The sequence below is a fragment of the Microtus oregoni genome, unplaced genomic scaffold (genome assembly GCF_018167655.1).
Source record: "Microtus oregoni isolate MIOR12 unplaced genomic scaffold, Mior012 000048F_ref0000485, whole genome shotgun sequence".
NCBI lineage: Eukaryota > Metazoa > Chordata > Mammalia > Rodentia > Cricetidae > Microtus > Microtus oregoni.
In genome coordinates this window covers 8,202,232-8,221,376 of record NW_024543222.1, presented here as the reverse complement: position 1 = coordinate 8,221,376, position 19,145 = coordinate 8,202,232, and positions in this window count along the sequence as shown.

The following is a 19,145-nucleotide window of genomic DNA, read 5'->3' as shown; positions in this document are numbered from 1 at the left end:
ATAGCTCCTGTGGAACCTCTGTAGGTAACTGCGATTACAATGCATTCATGGATTGACTGGTTGTGTATCTAGGGCACAATATTTTGCAGTGTGCCTCCCCTTCCTCCCGCTCTCACATTCGTTCTGCCATGATCTTCTGTGCTGTCGCCTAAGTCTCGGGGCAGGTAACACTAATCATATGAAGAGCTTGCTTAAAGTACAGAATTTTGATGTCTTTGAAACATAGGAAGCATTTCATTATAGTGTAACTTGTCAGATCAGATTGGAAATAGCTAAGCCCTACATAGGATAGTTATTAGATATCTATGAAAGAGAGATTTCTATTCACCTCCTTTACTTCACTCAAGAGTTGGGAATTCCGGGGGGAGGGGGGGGCACAAACATGGGAGGTTAGGCCAGGAGATCTGCAGAAATAGTTTGACAAATATTATCGATATAACATTGGGAACACTCTGGATTTAAAGGCCAGAGGTTGCCACTTATCACATCTTATTTTTTTCTTTTTTTTTGGATGCCCTTCTCTGAAATGGAAGGAGACTCATGATGACAACTATATAGAATTGTTTTATTTATTTATTGAATTTTCTGTACACTTCCCAACAGTCTTGAAAGACTACTTAGCATCTCCCTAGCCCTATGTGACCAGGGAAAATAAAATGAGAAAGGTGAGCACCAAAAATGCTCTTGCTTAGGAGGAAGTAAGGGGTAGAGTGAGGTGTTTCCAGGAGTTACTGGGTTGGGGCAGATATTATCAAAATACACTGTATTGCATGTATGAAATGAATTAATAGAAGTACAGCTAAAAACTTCAAAGATGTATTTTCTTTATCTTATTTGTATTTTCTTTTCTTTTTCTTCTTTCTTTCTTTCTTTCTTTCTTTCTTTCTTTTTTTTCATTTGATTTTTGAGACAGGATTTCTCTATAGCTTTGGGGCTTATCCTGGAGCTAGCTCTTGTAGACCAGGCTGGTTTTGAACTCACAGAGATCTGCCTGCCTCTGCTGGGATTTAAGATGTGCACCACTGTCGCCTGGTTTATTTGTACTTTCAAGTCCTGTTTCTGAAATGCTCTCTTCAGACACTAGTTCTACAGTGAAACACAAGAAGAACAAGAAGTATTTAAGATGTATGTTTTAAGGAATACCACTTAAGACAGAAGGAAAGTTGAGGAAGTTATAGAGCATTGTGAAAATAGTTTTCTTCTAAATTCTAGGAGTTTAAAGGGGATTCAGTTTGAGCATTTCCTTTGGTCCTGGTAGACGGATTTCCCATTCATATGACATCAGGTGTTGAGAGGAGTCTCTAATACCCTTGATAAAGTAACTCCTCATCTTGAGGTAGGTAAGTAAGTCATTTACAGTAAGAAATAACTGATCCATATCTAAAGATAACACTATTTTTTTTTAAAAGAACCTGAAAAGTACAGTAGTAATCAAGAAACATATGACCCCAGCCCTGGAAAACTAAAAGAATGGATTTTTCAGTTTAGCACTTCGCTGTATGTGAAAAAAAAAATGAAGACAGAAGAGCAGAAGTGAGGAGGAATGCTCTCTCCTTCCCAGAAGGAGCAGCAGGATGGTACATGCACCCCCAAGTCGCTGTTTATCCCACCCACCCCAGCTCATGAGGAATAGATGATCATAGTTAGGTGTTTTGGCCACTTTTACTAGGAAGCTGACTCAAGTCACAAATCCTTGAGAAGTGTTGAAAACTGAGTCACTCCAGACGTGTAAATCCTCTTGCAACAAACAGCACACATTTGCTTGTGTTGGACAGTTACTGAAAAAAATAGTCACGAACAGAGTATCAACATGGAGGTAAAAGGGAACAGATGGAAAGGGTGACACATGGCCAGGGAAAGCTCTCTGCATGTTTGAACCTGGGTCTGCCCTGCTTTACAGGCTCCTGATTTCTACCCTTCCATCCCAATCGTCCCTTAGAAGCTCAGGAGGACCTTTGATCCAGTATGAACTCTAATGGCATGTGCATGATTTACTTATTGAAAAAGGGGTACTCTATCTCCAGACTGAATGTTCCCATTATGTTGAACATGTTAAAAAATACTCCTTAATGGGGCTGGGGACACAGCTAGCTCAGCTGTTAAAGAGCTTGCTTTGCAAGCATGAGGACCTGAGTTCAATCCCACATACAATGAGAAGCCCGGATGGTTATGTACTCTGGTAACCCCAGTATTGGGGCAGTGTAAGCAAGAGGATCCCTGTTAGTGGACCTAACAAAAAACCTTAGCCTACTTGGTTAGCTCCAGGTTAATAAGAAACCTCTAAAAAAAGAAAGAAAGAAAAAAGAGAAGGAAAGTAAGAAAAACAAATAAGCAAAAAAAACAAAACAAACAAACAAGCAAAAAACAAGACAAGTAACACCCTGAGGTTTTTCTCTGGTCTGCACTCACTTATGTATGCATAAACATGCACATACATACATACAAAAAGAACCCTATAAAAATGAACATTGTTTAAAGGTGCATTACAACCCTTGACTGTATATGCATAATACATAAACATGCACACACTTCCAATGAACAATCCTATTATGACTTTGTTAATCTCCCAAATCTTAAAGATGTATGCATGTTCTCAAAGAGACAACATGACACTTAATTTCCATATTGTAGCTCACCCAGAGCCAGCGGAAAATTCCATAGTGATAATATTTCTCCATGAAATAAAAGGACCAGGTAAAACAGAGAATAGTGAAGCAGAGGGAGCATGGTCCAGGCTCACACTGTAGCACCATGAGTGTCTCCATGTCTCACCTCACTCATAGTCCAGGCTCACACTGTAGAACCATGAGTGGCCCCATGTCTCACCTCACTTATGGTCCGGGCTCACACTGTAGCACCATGAGTGGCCCCATGTCTCACCTCACTCATGGTCCAGGCTCACACTGTAGCACCATGAGTGGTTCCATGTCTCACCTCACTCTTGAATTCTCATGGTAAATATTTGACTGATGCAACCAGTGAGCACCTGAAGAGTAAATATTTTAAGAGAGGAAGATGGGAACTCCCATTTTTTCTGTCCTACCTTACATCAAGCATATTAATTTATCTCTATTAGAAACCATATAGTTCTCTGTTTACCCCTGTCAGTAATTTGTTAGCATTTGAATTCCGCATCCTGCTTCTCTCACAAATAAGATACCTTTCTTCACTCTTATTGTGCAGTTCCTGAGGGGGGAAAATGTCAACTAAAGAAACGACACACTTGAGTGTGAAAATCAGGATGTACATCAGCAAACTGTGTACTGCGGTAGTTTTCCTCTCATTTTATTCGGCTCTGTCCTGCCAAGTTCTACCTTCCTGCTTGTGACTTTATGTGTGACACCCCTGAGTGCTGGTCCTCTGTCCACTTAGCTTTGACCGTACTTGGGGAGGGGAAAGGCATTACCTCTTTTTTTTTTACCCCCTGAGGAACAACAGCTGGTTTTTATTATGCGATAAATTGTGATACCACCAAAAAGAAAGTTCTAGCAATATGAAGCTTTGTGCCCATTGAAGTCAAAATAAAGAATCTCTCCTGATCTGTAGATGAAATGACTTTAATCCAGGTCATCACTTGTTCCCATTTTTGTAGAAGCTTACCAGCTCCTAAGGATTGTGGACGAGGCCCCTGGGCTTTATTTCTTCTTTCTTTGGTGCCCTGCTAATGCGTTTTACATGTCCCTTCATCTCAGTTCATGTTCTGTCAATATTTGAGCTTGCCTTCAAATGGAGAACTCCAAAAGTCAATTCTCACACTGGGAGGAAAATAAATAGCCGTTTGATTAAACATTCAAATCTCAAGGTACTCCCTGAAACAGTTCTTGCTATAGTAAAAGAAAGTATACATCTTCCAAAGTTCCTTTTTGGTGAAGAAAAAAAAAAAGGAAAACCACAAAGTTCTATGATTTCTAATATGGTGTTAGCTCCCTTATAATACTGTATTCTGCTCATAAATACAGTGGCAGAAGACACGGAGCACTAACTAACCTCTCAGTATGTTTCTCTGTCTTTGGAAAGCTTATTCCTTAAGGTGAGAAGGGCGGAGTAAGTACCTATGAGTGGATCCTGGTTAAACCATCATGCTTGCTATTGGAATGCCACTGGGAAGAACATTCCAACACTCCATATCCTATATCAAACGTAGCAGATAAGAATGCCTCTGTCCTCCTTAACCCTCTCATGCAGACAGGAGTAGACAAGCAGGTTCCCCTCCTAATCATGGATACAAGAAGTGCTACCAGCTATCTGTTCCTGTGAAAAGAAACAGTTGTTTTGTTTTCAGAAGCTTCTACCTTCATGAGTTCTAGGCACCGGTCTCTTAAAAATGCAGCCTTAACAAAAGCATTGGAGACACGCTTTGGATTTCCCAAACTGTAACTTCTGAAATTTACAGTAGGTGGGTGGGCGGGTGTGGCTAGTTGTTCATGCTACGGTGAGATTTTGTGTTTGCTAAGAGGAAGGAAAATATACACAGAGAGACTACGAATTGCACAAGAATATACTGAATTCAAAATGGAGAAGGCTGGGTACCTCACAGCTCCCTTCTCTTTACTGTTATCAGGGTGGTAAAGACATACAGGCATTCTTTAGGTATAATAACCCAGGAGATTGTTCGTCTAGACTGTGTGAAAACTCAGTTTGCGTGTGCATTCCACACTTGGAGGACAGATTCCTCACATTGTCTTGGCTCTTTTTCTTTCTCCTTCCTTCTCCTTTTATGAATGTAAAGAACCTGTCTCCATCCAGCTGAGAAGCAATTAGTGCTGATGGACCGATAACCAGCAAGTAAGTGGCAGGACCATACGAGCATGAAGTCAAACGAGAGGGGGGAAGGGAGGAAAGTAAATGAAGAAGTCTGGTGGTGGAGGTGCATTTCTCTGAAGGTTGTTAATGAAAAAAGTATCTGGGTCCTTAAAAGGTCAAGTTCTGAGAGACTGAATGCACACAAACTCAAAGCCAAGCAAACACAGTGTAACAAATATGCTGTCCAGTAGGATCTACTCCAATGAGCTTGCAATTATCTCTGCTGAACATTGGGGTACCCATTCCCATACATGCGCCTAGTAAGTGCACTAGACATAGACAGTGAGGAACTGCAATGTCTATTTATTTGTTTATTCGTTCATTCATTGATTTATATTTATTCTGTCTGTATGTTTGTCTGCGTGAGTTTATGTGCACCATTTCTGTTCAGGGACTTACAGAGGCCAGAGAGGGAATTGTATCCCCCAGAACTGGAGCTACCAGCGGTTGTGAGCTGCCATGTGAATGCCAGCAATCGAACCCAGATCCTTTCCCAGAGCAATGACTATTCTTAACCACTGAGCTGTATCTCCAGTAATTGAAGAACTATAGTTATGGAGTCTGACAAAATTGATTTTTTTTCAAAATTTTATTAAGTTCAATTAATTTGAATAGTCACATATAATGTGGGATGTCCTTCTGTATATGTGTTGCTTTTTTTTTTTTTTGGTTGATGTATAAGGTTGTTTGGGCCAGTGACTTAGCAGAGCAAAACTAGGCAGGAAATCAAAACAGAGAGAGACAGAGACAGAGAGAGAGAGAAAGAGAGAGAGAGAGAGAGAGAGAGAGAGAGAGAGAGAGAGAGAGAAGGCAGAATCAAGGAGATGCTATCTCTACCAATCAAAGTGTGTATTCAATCAAAATCACCTTACGCCTAACCCAGCAGAGGCCATGACACACAAATGCTTTGACTTTACACGCATGTCAATGTGCATCTATTCTCCCACTCTAGTTCTATGATTTATGCTATGCTTTGCTGGGACAATGAAGCTTCCTTTGTTTCCTCATTTGTGAAAATATTACTAACATGAAGCATCCATTGCAAGGCTAAGGTGACTGAGATCAACCCTTAGGACAGTAGCAATAAGCTAAAAGCCACTTTTCATATTAAGCATAGGCAAATGAGTTAACAATATTATTGATTTGGATAATGATGGCAATAATAATAATTAATAACAATAATAAAATTATAAAACAATAGTAACAGTGATAACAAAGAGGATTGCACTTCATTTTGGTGTATCCTGTAGGCATTAGCTACTTAAATTTTCCTGTACTAAACAACAAAATTCAATGTCATAAAGCCCCAAATACATTTGTCTTCCACAACGCTACCATGAGTTGAGCAATTTAAGTTTTTCAGATGATTAGGTTGCATTAGGTCCCTCATATGTTTTGTTTTATTCCCCCAGTAGATATGTTGTCAAATCCAAACCTGGCCTAATTTCTTTTTCTCATTTTTTTGGATATAAAAGTAATGTTGGAATACAGACAGACCCAACAATTAGTATATTCCCTATGCCTGCTTTGGTGAAAGAGAAGCACAATTGACTATTTCTGTAAGGGTAGGCTTGGAAAATATTTGGTATCTTATATGTCACACAAATAACTCACCAACCCATCTCTTCATTGGCATATTTAAGCCTAGGTCAAAGTTTCAAAGGACAACAATTTTTCAAGAAAGAGACAGAAGATGCATATCGTTAACTTTCCGTATAATTCAATCCTTTATTCATTTAGCCAATATTTGATATTCACTAGCCTTTCACTAGGCATACGAACTTACACGGCTGTGGGATCATGTGGAAAACAGATTAGGAAAGAGTTCCAGAGAAGAACATGTAAGATTCCTTATTAAACTTGGTATCTTTAAAAGGAGAGCTCATCAGAGTTCTGCTGTTGGTTACATGCGGCTTTCCTGCATTTCCTGCTCACTGCAGAGTCTTCCTGCATTTCCTGCTCACTATAGAGTCTTCCTGTATTTCCTACTCACTGCAAAGTCTTACATTCTTGCTGTTTGCTACAAGTTTTGTTTGCAGATGTATTTCTTGCTTCTTTTTGGAAGAAAATAACCAATGTATTGAGTAAGAAATTGATTTTCTTTTTACTTCTTTGAGATAGGATTCCATTAAGTAGAACAACTTAGGCTTGACTTTCCAATCCTTCCGCCTTAGCATCCCGAGTGCTGGGATTTTAGGAAAGTGCCACCTTGATGCATGGCAAGGGATTTGATTTATGTAAAGTCAAATTTTTATTAGTTTCTGTCAGGTTTCTTCCTTTTACTTTTGGATTATGTTCAATTCTTCTGAAGGAAAAGGTCAAAATTCCACCCGTAGATAGTGGTCTACATACGATTTCCCATAAAGAATGAATTACGCTTTAGAAGCAGGATAAAGGATATACTATATCAGAGATCTTTAGATGGGAAGTGAAGCATTCCAAGGACATTTTGTTTTTCATGCTCATAGTCATTGGCTGTTTTGAGACTAATATAAAGACAAAATATATAAACAACAGTGTGTATTTGATCAGGATAGTGAATGTTTTCATATGGGAGCCAAATCCACAGAAATTATTTGAATTGTCTTACACTAATGGTCAAAGCAAGGAAATGTGCATGCATTTCCTCAATAGGATAGAATGCTAGTTGGTAGATTAGATAAAAGCTTTCAAAATTAAAGCTGGGCAGACACCACTGAGAAAATCTCAGACTATGTATTGTTTAAATCCACATGTTTGCCACAGTCATCCATTGTATCTGGAACTGAATCCTAGGAAGCTTGGATTTTAATATGCCCATGTCATTTTAATGTGTAGGCACAGCAAAATTCACAATCTAAGAGATTGTCCCTACTTCCTGAAATGAAAGGAAAGAGTCATGACATAGAAACTAAAGGCGTTGCAATGAGAGCATTTGTTCATTTCTTTAAAACAAAGTTTTTGCATTATATTTATTTGTTTATTTGGTTCGTGGTGTGTGAATGTGCTATATACACGTATGGAGGTCAAAACAATAACAACAACAGCAACAACAAACACTTGTGTGAGTCAATTCTCTCCTTTCCCCATGTGGGTTTTGGGGATTGAATTCAGAGATCAGCAATAGTGACAAATGCCATTACCAGTTAAGCCACTTCACCAGACTCTCTTCACTTTTTTTGTCAACAAATATTTATTGCCCAAACGTGTACACACAATGGTGACTAAGAAAGAGAGAGAAGTTCAGTTCCTGAAATCAACTCTGTTAAAGAGTATAGAAGAAGCTATAATGAGATGACAGAATGAGAAAATGCAGTGGGGGGGCTGTTTTTTTAATTGCTCTAAGATTTATTATGCTAAATACTGGGAATTATGTCCCTTATTTAAGTATATCAGAGGTGTGAAAACACATTGCTAGGACAACAACTAAGTTACCTCTCTTTGATCAAGAGTAGAATTCAACCAATGCTAGGAATTAAGAAGGTAGGCACAATTTGGGTACCACTTTGAGAAAGCTGATATTCACTCAGTTTGAAAAAACATCAGTTATTAGAACAAACGAATCCATGCAGAAACGGTGATTGTGGGAAGAATGGCCTGTTGGTAGCAATTTCATCTTTGATGCTCAAAGAGAAAGCATGAGACCAGGCAAAGTGGTGATATTAAGAAGAGAGGAGATCAGAAACAGAGAAAGACACACACAAACACACACACACACACACACACACACACACACACACACACAGAAAGAGAGAAAAAGAGAGACAGGGAGAGGTGGGGGTGGGGATATGCAGACTTACTGAAAATGGAATTAGGAAACCACACAGCTGGATACCACGGAAGAATTTTAAGGATGAAGTTGAGGTTGCAAAGAGGTCAAGGGCCATAAAGATTAGAGACAACCACTTAAATAAATTATACCTATAATGCTTTTGAGAACTCAGGAGAGAAAGGTAAGAAATGTCAGAGATATTTCTAAGAGAAGAAAGACAATATCAAGGAAAAAATAGAGAAAGAAAAAAATTGTCAAAGTAGCTCAAACCCAAATCAGGTCAATGTTAAGGAGATGTTTTGGAGGACCTGAGCATTATTAAAAATAGGAATGAAAAAGTAGCCACTGGAAAAAGAATTCACCTAAAATTATAGGGAAAAAAAGGTAGAAAAAAATCTATAAATGAGGGGAAAATGGCTCTGTGGAGTTTTAATAAGTAGAAAGAACAAACATCCCTTCAATAGTTTCATTCTACAATGACAATTTTACCCTGTTTATTGAAATGAAACCATTAGCTATGTTTTCTTGGAATTAATTGGTTTTGGCTCTGAATTTTAAAGGGAGCTTGTTTAAGCACCACAGAGCACTGGAATGATAAGATAGAACTCCCCAGTCCATATAAACACAATATCCATGTTTTCACAGGGTAACCATCAAACCCCCTCAGTATTTTTTCCACCAGGTGGCAATGCCCCCTCACTATTGAGGAACCAAAAGCTCAACGATTTGAAAATGTCAAACAAACTGTGTTTTGGGGAAAAAATAAAGAAAGAAAGAAAAAACCCTGACAACTGCCTTTGTACAGGATGTTGACATTGTCATCATACTTTCTTCCTCAAAACTTCATGACAGATTCCAAAACTGCTGATTCTATACAAGCCATAGAGAAACCAAAAGAATAGTGATGGACCACTTCATATTAAAAGAACATCATCTAATAGTGTGAGTGCAATTGGGATTTTTCTAGAAAAAAAGAACAAAGTTTTGTTGTTATTTGTTTGTTTTTGTGTTTGGAATACTGTGAGCATCAGATAAACAATAGAAACACTGAAACAAAATTAGGAGAAAATTATTAAGGAAGAAGAAAAACAAGAGACCAAGGGAATGCATTAACGACTTCATAAAATATAGCATAGTATAAAGACCCAGTCCTTAAGGAAATGTAAAAAGAATAAACAGAACATTTGCTTTTGAAATATTTCTTGAATTTCATTTTTTTTAAAATTATATGTATGTGTGTCTCTGTCTGTCTGTCTGTCGGTCTGTCTGTCTGTCTGTCTCTGCATCTGTGTGTTTATGTGTGTGCACAATTGGGTGTGGGTTCCTGTGGTGTCCAGTAGAGGGATTCAAGTCCTCTGGAGCTGGAGTTACTGGTGGTTGTAAGACACCCAACATGAGTTTTGGAAATCAGATTCGGGTTGTCTAAAGGAAAGGCTAAGAAATCTCTACTAGCTGCTAAGCCATTTTTCTACCCCCTTTAAAAATTGATTTAATTTTCTCCTATATTTGTTTGCTTACTTGTTTATTTATTCACAGGACTGGTATGAAACCTACATGCTTGCTTTTGTGAATCAAATACTTTCCCACTGAGCTACGTATTCATATCTATTTATTTATTTTTACTTTACTGTTCTATATAATAGGACCTCAATAAATTTCCAAGACAGCCCTTGAACTCATCCTTTAGAGCAAGTAGGCTATGAACTTGTACTTCCCCTGCTTCAGCTTCGCTATTGCTTGAAACTAGAGGTATGCACTACCAGATCTGCTTGCAACAGAATTTAAAATGTTTAAAAAATTGAAACTCAAGGTTAAAGTGCAGAATATGATATAGATCAGTAAACTTGATCCATGTCCTTCTATCTACTTTTTCAGGTCAACTGTCTATGTTTATCAACAAAGTTTTATTGACACAATCATAGTTCTTTATTTACACATTGTCAATGGTTGGCTCCAAATGCTACAGGAACAAACTTATATGCAAGTCTCAGAACTTATGTCTCACAAATTCTGCAAAGCTTTCTGTTCCCTTACATTAGACTTTTCTAATCTTGGCATAGAGTTTAAAGGCATAGGTTTTTGGTCTGGTGTGATGGCTCAGCAAGTAAAAGTGCTGACACCAAAACTGATGACCTAATTTTGATTCTTGGATCCAAATCATGTAAGGAAAGAACCAACTCTAGCAAGTTGTTCCCTGACCACTGCACATGTGCCATTACACACACCATACATGCATGGTACCCTCTTCTTCTGAACTCAGTAGGCACCAGGCATACAAGTTGTGTACATATATATGCAGCCCAAACACTCATATCTATAAAATAATATATGTAATATGTACACACAAATATATATGTACATACATATAACATTTAATAACCTATACACACACAAAGCAGCTACTCATTGTTATCACCCTTGTTGAGATGCAATGAGGAACTAAGATTATATCCTTCACTCCCACTAGCCTTCTTGTATCCCAAATTTTCATTTACAGAGGAATGCTTGAGAACAAATATACTCCCTCTTAGTTCTGGTAAGCCTTGTTATCTCCAAATAAAGCCTCCTTTTTTCTATCCCTTAAGATTGAATCAAATTCCTGATGATGACATATAGCAGCTACTGAATATTTAACACGCTTGTATCTGTCTAGATCTCCAGTCTTCACAATCCCTGATCAAGGGCTTAGTCACTATGTTGTGTAAAACACAGCCAAATCATGATGGATAGGAAGGAACTGAGGACACTGTGACAGTCCCCCTAAATGCTTTTGAGCCTAAATAGCCAATGTCCCAATCTGCATCACCGAAAAGCAAAAGATGATTTTTTTTTTTTTTGGTGTTTCTCTCCCCGGTACTAGTTTTTAACTAATCCATTGCTTGGCCATCAGGAAGGGTCTTTGGCAAACACCTATAGGAGAAGTGTCTAAAACATAAAGTGTGAATCACTGGAAATGGGAACTCTGTCAAAATAAGGGAATTAAGTTCATTAAAGGTGTGGTAGCTTACTTTACTGTGCCAGTTTGTAATGATCAGGCCTGGCTCCAACCCTCACTGAGTACAAACCCACCCAAACTTGGCAGAATAAATGACCCCAATCAACCCACCCTCTTGGCTTTCTCTTCAGGTCAAATGAGCTTAAATTAGTAGAAACTGAGTTTAAATTTGGGACTGTTCTAGTCTAAGGACAAAGACCAAAGCTGTCTTTGCTGATAGGTAGTGTGCCTCAGAGTCTTTGAGATCTACATCAGCAATGAGTAGAATTTGTGCTCAAACTCTGAAAATGCCCATTTCCTAAACTGTGTATATTCTTTACAACTCTATAAAAAGGAAAGCAAGTCTTGTGAAGAAAAGGACCTAAGTGTCAAATAAGAAAGCTCACACCTTGGTATAATCACACTGGATCTGATTCTAAATCAGTCTCCAGGAGATAGGATATGGAAGAGGCCACCCAAGGGCACATAATATGGGACCATGCAGAGAAAATGTGTGGCTAACTTCTGTGTGGAGCAAGCATTTTCCTAGGGATGGGAGATGTTGAAAGTTTTGCCTTGTATACTTTCTCATGTCATTTCGGTACAACCAAATCTTAGTTTTATCCAATTTACAAAATAGTCGATTATCAGGAGATTTAGTAAGTACTCACTGAATACCTTGGGTAGAACAGAAAAGTCACTATTCCTGCAGTCACAGAACATAGATGTTTAGATAGGAGATAGGTTTATACAAAAATAGAGCATCATTTGAGTAATGGCCAAGAAGAGGTAAGAATACAGGGCTAGATAAACAGAAGAAAGATCCAAGGAAATCCATTGAGCCTCACCAAACAGTGATGTTAATTTTTAATCACAAAAGATACAGCAATAATAAAGCTTTAGTATAACTCAATTGCTATCAGTTTTCTCTATATTTCTCAAGAATGAAGTTGAAGTTTTACTGAAAAAGCTTTAATGGCTATAGTCAAATATCACCTTCTTTACTTCTTGATTTTCATTTGTACTGTTTGATTTTTCAGAAAACAAGGAGAAGTTTGGATGAGTGCATTTATGGAAGATGGAGTTTTATAATACGTATGTTATTGATTTAATGATACTATCCATTGACCATAAATGGATAAAAGAAAGTGTATGGTAAACTCTCAAATCATCCGTCATAATAGTGAAACAGTGTTTCCAACTTTTTCTACTTTTTTATATGTGTTTGTTCTGTATGAGAGGTTCGCTTGTGCACCTGGGGATTAGAGGAAAACCTTGGTACCTTCCAACTGGGTCTTTCATTAGCCTGGAGCTTTTCCAAGTATGTTAAATTAGTGGCCAGAAAGTTCCAGCAATAAACCCTTCTCCATGACACATCATTCTAGTCAGAATAAGAAGCCCTTGCCACCATGGTTAGCTTCTTACAGGGGCTCTGAGGATCCAAATGCATATCCTCACACTTGCATAACTCTCAAAAAAAAAAGACACAGGAGGGGACTATCACAGTTTGTTATAAAAGGCATAATTGGTTTATTTTTTCTTACTTTATCTTATTGCTAGTTTATCTGTTTTTCATCATGATATCCCTACTGCCGTATTCATGGTGGTACCAACACTAATTGATGGTTTGGGGAATGTCTCAACAGTACTGGTATCCTAAATACTATTTCTTCAGCATTATTAGAGCTTATTAAATGATAAAGAATGAGAAATGATAAAGAGTTTTAGATAACTCTTTAAATAAAAAGATATTTTCTATACATCTAAAATGTGTGAAATGCCATGCAATCAGCACAAGAGGAATATTTATGAAGGCAGATGCAACCAGGCTTGTTGTGCATAAGTTAATAGAAATTTTGTTTGGATATATTTTTCTCCTGGTGGCAGGGACAGACATTTCTCACAGTGATTTTAAAACAAAAACAATGGAGTATAACACAGAGGAAAAGAATAATGACATCTTGAAATATCCAGGCAAATGGATGGATCTAGAAAACATCATATTGAGTGAGGTAATCTGGACACAGAAAGACAAATATAATATGTACTCACTCCTAAGTGACTTTTAGACATTGCAAAGAAAACCAGCCTACAATTCACAATCCTAGAGACGTAGATCAAAAAAGAGGACCCTAAGAGAGATATACATGGACCTAATTTACATGGGAAGTAGAAAAAGACAAAAATCCCCTGAGTAAACTGGGAGCATGGGGATCATGAAAGAAGGTAGAAGAGGAGGGGCAGGAAGTGAAAAACACAGAGAAAAATATACAGTGATGTGAAATTCCCCTCTATATGTTGTGAATGCCATTGGTTAATAAAGAACTGCCGTGGGCCTGTGCAGGGCAGAATAGAGGTAGGTTGGGAAAAGTAAACTGAATGCTGGGAGAAAAATAAGGCAGAGTCAGGAGAGGCCATGTAGCTGCCACCAGGAACAAACATGCCGGAACTTTACTGGTAAGCCACAGCCACATGGTGATACACAGATTAATGGATATGGGCCAGTTTATGATATGAGTTAGGCAGAAATACACGTAAGCTATCAGCTAAACAGTATTGTAAATAATATTTTGTGTGTGTGTGTGTGTGTGTGTGTGTGTGTGTGTGTGTGTGTGATTATTTTGGAACTGAGCAGCCAGGAACTAACTAGTGGCCTCCTATAACCATATAGCTCAATAAAAACAATAAAAGAATAAAAAACACAAAGAGCCAGAGAGATTTCCACCAAGGAAACTTAAGTAAGAAAGTTACCACTGAAAGGAATATGAGATGTGGTTAAGGATAGAAAACTCATAAAGGATAATAATTAATATGAAATCAACTTAGATTTTTATTGGCAAGCAATATTGCTCATGACCACTGACTATAGGCCTCAAGCTTTGGCTCAGTCAAATTACTCAAGTCAACTTTATTATCCCCAAAGAGAAAAATAGAGCCAAGAATAGAAGTATAAGAATGAAACGCACACACTATCAAAAGCTCAACCATTAATTTGGGGAGAAAGAAAAGGAAAAACATAGAATCACTGCTTTTTTCTTATTTTTGAGATTATAATTATATTCCTTCCTTCCATTTCCTTCCCCCCCAAACCTCCTTACTACCCTTCTTCTTCTATCCACGCCCTTGCTCCCTTTCAATTTGATGGCCTCTCTTCTCATTAATTGTTGATGTGTGTGTGAATGTGTGTGTACATATTCTTATAACATCTGCTCAGTCTGTATAATGTTACTAGTATGTATATGTTTTCATTGCTGACCACTTGGTATTGAATAACCGATTGGTATCCTTCCCTGGGAAGGCAATTTCTCCCACTCTCGGTATTTCTTGGCTTCCTTCAGCTCTAGGGATGGGGTGTTTCCCATTCACTTTGACATGCCTATTGCTGTTGTCCTCAAAGGAAGGACTAAATTTAAATATGTTTATGCCTATAATCCTAGTTCTTGGGAGATGGAGGCAGGTAAATCACACCTATCTCCATAACAGGGTCTGAAGTTCATCTAGGCTATGTGAGACTCTCTCAAAAACAAAAAGCAAAATAAATCAACTAAATAAAAATATCAGTGGAGTCTCATTTTTTCTAATCTCATTTCACTTTTCTATTACTTCTTCTATCCTAAGCATTTTCAAGAATCCTGTTTCTGCTGGGTAGTGAAGAAATATTTTCTCTTTCTTTCTTCTTCCTTCCTTCCTTCCTTCCTTCCTTCCTTCCTTCCTTCCTTTGTTTTAGTTGAGAGTTAAAGCAAAATTTTATTTAAATCCATGAAGTATCATTATGATTTCATGGCTTTTGTACATTTAACATTTCTTGGATATGTCTTTCAATAATTTAATTTGCTTTTGTAGGGTTTAAAAACTCCATATGCACAGACCTACACTTTTATAGAAAAACCCAGCACTTCAGTGGTGTACAGGTTTAAAGTGCCCCTTGCTGCAAAGTTCCTGGAAGACTTCAGAGAGCGAGTGGACAACTTAAGTGATTACCAGTGAAGCCAACACCTCCGCAAGTAATTTGCTTCCCAAATACAAAGTTTGCTTTACTGTTCTTCTTTCTATTTGACTTCATGGATGGTACTACCTTACAAACTGATAACTTAGGCAACACTATCACATTTCCCCAGTCATATATGCTCACTTCACGTCACTGTACCACATTTTAGCAATTCCTCCACCATCTTAACAATTTTGTCATTTTTTTAAAAGTAGATTCTTCTCTTATGAAATATAACCCCACGACAGTTTCTCCTCCATCCACTCCTCCTAGCTCCTCCCCACCTCTGCTCTCCCCAAGATGTACCCTCCTCCATTTGTTGCCTCCCCAGAAAACAGCAGGTCTCCATTAGAGAAGAGCCAGACAGGACAAGCCAAGATACAGTAAGAGATTGGACAAATCAACCCAGTGGAGGAAAAGAACCTCAAAAGCAGGCAAAAGAGTTAGCGACACACTGGCTCCCACTTTTAGGATCTCACAATAGCACTAAACTAACAGCCATAACATATATGCAACAGACCTGGTGCAGACTCACGCAGATCTCATGTTTCTTGCTTCAGTCTCCATTAGTCCGTACGCTCTCTGCTTAGCTGATTTCGTGGGTCATATTCTCCTGATGTCATCCATCCCCTCTGTCTATTAGTCTTTCCTTTCCCTTTTCTGCAGGTTTCCAGGATTTGTGAGGGGAGTGACCCAGTGGAGACTTCCAATTTAGACTCCTCCCCCCCATGTGTGTGTGTGTGTGTGTGTATGTATACATACATATGTATATATACATATATAATATTTCTAGCTCTCTTTATATATAAAATCTATATCTCTCTTATATAAAATCTTTATCTATATCTATATACATAAAATATCTGGCTGTGGGTCTTCAAATGAGCTTCTGTCTACTGCTGGAAGAAGCCTCTTTGATGACTGCTAGGCAAAGCACCAATGTATGAATATAGGAGATTATCATTAGGAATATATATATATACATATATATATATATATATATATATACATACACACACACATATATATAATGTATTGTGAGTTGTGTTTAGTTGTATCCTCAGTCTCTGGACTATCTGGTTTCTTGTTCCTGGCCACCCAAGAAGTGTAGGGCATAGGCTCCCTTTTGCAAGGTAGGCTTCCAGTTAAACCTGACATTAGTTGGCCACTTCTACAGGATCTGCACCACCATTGTTTCAACATGTCTTGTAAGCCAGGCAGATTGTAGGTGGAGGGTTTTATGGCTAGATTGGTGTACAGGTTTCTCCTTCCATAGCCTGTAGAGTACTTTCTCATGCCAAAGGCACTAGAATATAAAGGTTAAGACCACACAAGCTCAACCATGAGCTGAGTAGAAGCTGTCCTTGCCAAAGGGGCCAGCTATCAGTTTTCAGAGAGGGACCTTGTGTCCTTTCATCAATCTGAGTTGTTTAAGGATTTCAATGTGCCATCCTTGGATAACAACTCAACCAACTATAACCCAGTTCCACCACTGTAAGCTTTGCTCGGCTACAAAATATGGCTAGCTTATAGTCCTATATCCTCCATTATTTTGAATCCTCACTACGGTCACACTCATAAATTTCAGGAAGCTTCCACGGCACTAGGTTTCCACACTGCTCCCTAAATAACCCCTAATTCCAGTTATCTTTCCCAGCTCTCTCTCCTTTCATCTTCCCCCACCCAATCTAAACTCTCTCACTTGTGTTTTTACCCTTAAAATCTATTCTATTCCCCCCTCACAGAAAGATCGATGTATCCCTATAGATCTCTCCTCTTTAAGTAATTTATTTAGATTTACTGATTATATATAAACCTAATAGATAATTTCTACTTATAAGTGAATACATACCATATTTGTTTTTATTAATCTAGGTTACCTCACTCAGAATGATTCTTTCCTTTTTCTTTCTTCTTTCTTTTTGTGTTTGTTTGTTTTGTTTTTGTTCTCTGTGTAACAGCCCTGACTGTCCTGGAACTTGCTCTGTAGATCAGTCTGGACTGGAACTCAAAGACATTTTCTGCCTCTCCCTCCCAAGTGCTGGGAAGAGATGTGTGCCACTACCACAGGTTGGATTTTTTTAGTTGCATCCATATTCTTGCAAATTTCATAGTTTCATCTAAAACAAGCAAAGAAACAAAACTGCTGAGTAGTATTCCATTATGCAAATGTACCACAATCTCTTTATTCTTCAGCTGAGGGACATCTGGGACGCTTCCAGTTTCTGGCTATTATATAGAAAGCCACAATGAATATAGATGAGCAAGCATCCTTGTGGTAGGATAAAGAGTCCTTCAAGTATATATGCCCAGGAGTGGAATACCTGCATCTTAAAATATATCAATTTCCAAATATCTGAGGAGACACCATATTGATCTCCATAGGGGCTGCACAAGTTTGCACTCCCACCAGCAAGGGAGGGGTGTTCCTTTAGCTCTGCAGATTCAGCAGCATGAGCCATCACTTGTATTATTGAGCTCAGCCAATCTGAGAGATGTAAGGTGGGTTTTCAAAGATGTTTTGATTTGCATTTCCTTGAAGGCGAAGGATGTTGAACGTTTCTTTAAGTGTTTCTCAGCCATTTGAGTTTCTATTCATATATTGAATCTACACTAATTTTATTCACCTACCACTACCTCCCTTCAATTGTGCCTAATGTCTTCCTCCCACATGCACACACATACACACACAAATAAGTAAATCAACGCTTACTAAACTGGAGCACTGTGACCTGAAACACCCACCTTCTTCTGTCTGCAGAATATGAATGTAACTACAATCAAAGCAGAAAATATATGAAAAACCTTCACATGCTCATAGATGCATTTAAACCACGTAATATTTGATACCCCTAAAGCCCTTCTTCATGCAATAGCCTGGAATGTTTGTTTGTCTTGTAACTATATTATTAACAACCATGTATTTTTTAAGTTTGCATATAAAGTGTCTTTGTGAAAGGTTTGATGTCAAGGGCTTTGTGCTAATCTGGTGACACTATTAGTAGTGGATGGGGACTGAAGACATAGCTCAGTGATTGAGGGCCCTGAGTTTTTGGGTTTTGTTTTTACAGGAGACATGGGTTAGATTCCTGACACCCACATGGTGTGGCTCATGACTGTCTGCCTGTCTGCAACTGCAGTTCTAAAAGATCTGATGTCTTCTGACTTCTGTGGACACCAGGTATGCATATGGTACACATATGGTACACAGATTTTCATAACCACAAAATATCTATTCATGTAAAATAAACATAGCTTTAAAAATAAGGAACAGATTGGATTTTGAAAGAGCTGAAGATACTGATGCATTCATCCTCTTACGAGTTCATAATTGAGTGGCCTATTAACGGGCCTTAGCTGGAAGTAGTAGGTCATTGGGAATGTGTATGTCAAGTGTATGACTTGTCTCTGATCTCCGTCTCTGTCTCTGTCTCCATCTCTGTCTCTCTGTCTCTCTCTGTGTATGTGTGTTCTTTTCTCTTTCTCCTTTCAAGCCCCCACTCTCTGCCTTTCACACTCACTTTTCTCACTCTTGCTCTCTCTGCTTCCCAGTTGTCAGAAAGTGAACGGCTTTCCACAGACATGACCATTTCACCAAGGTATGGACCTCACCTCAGATGTAGAGAAAC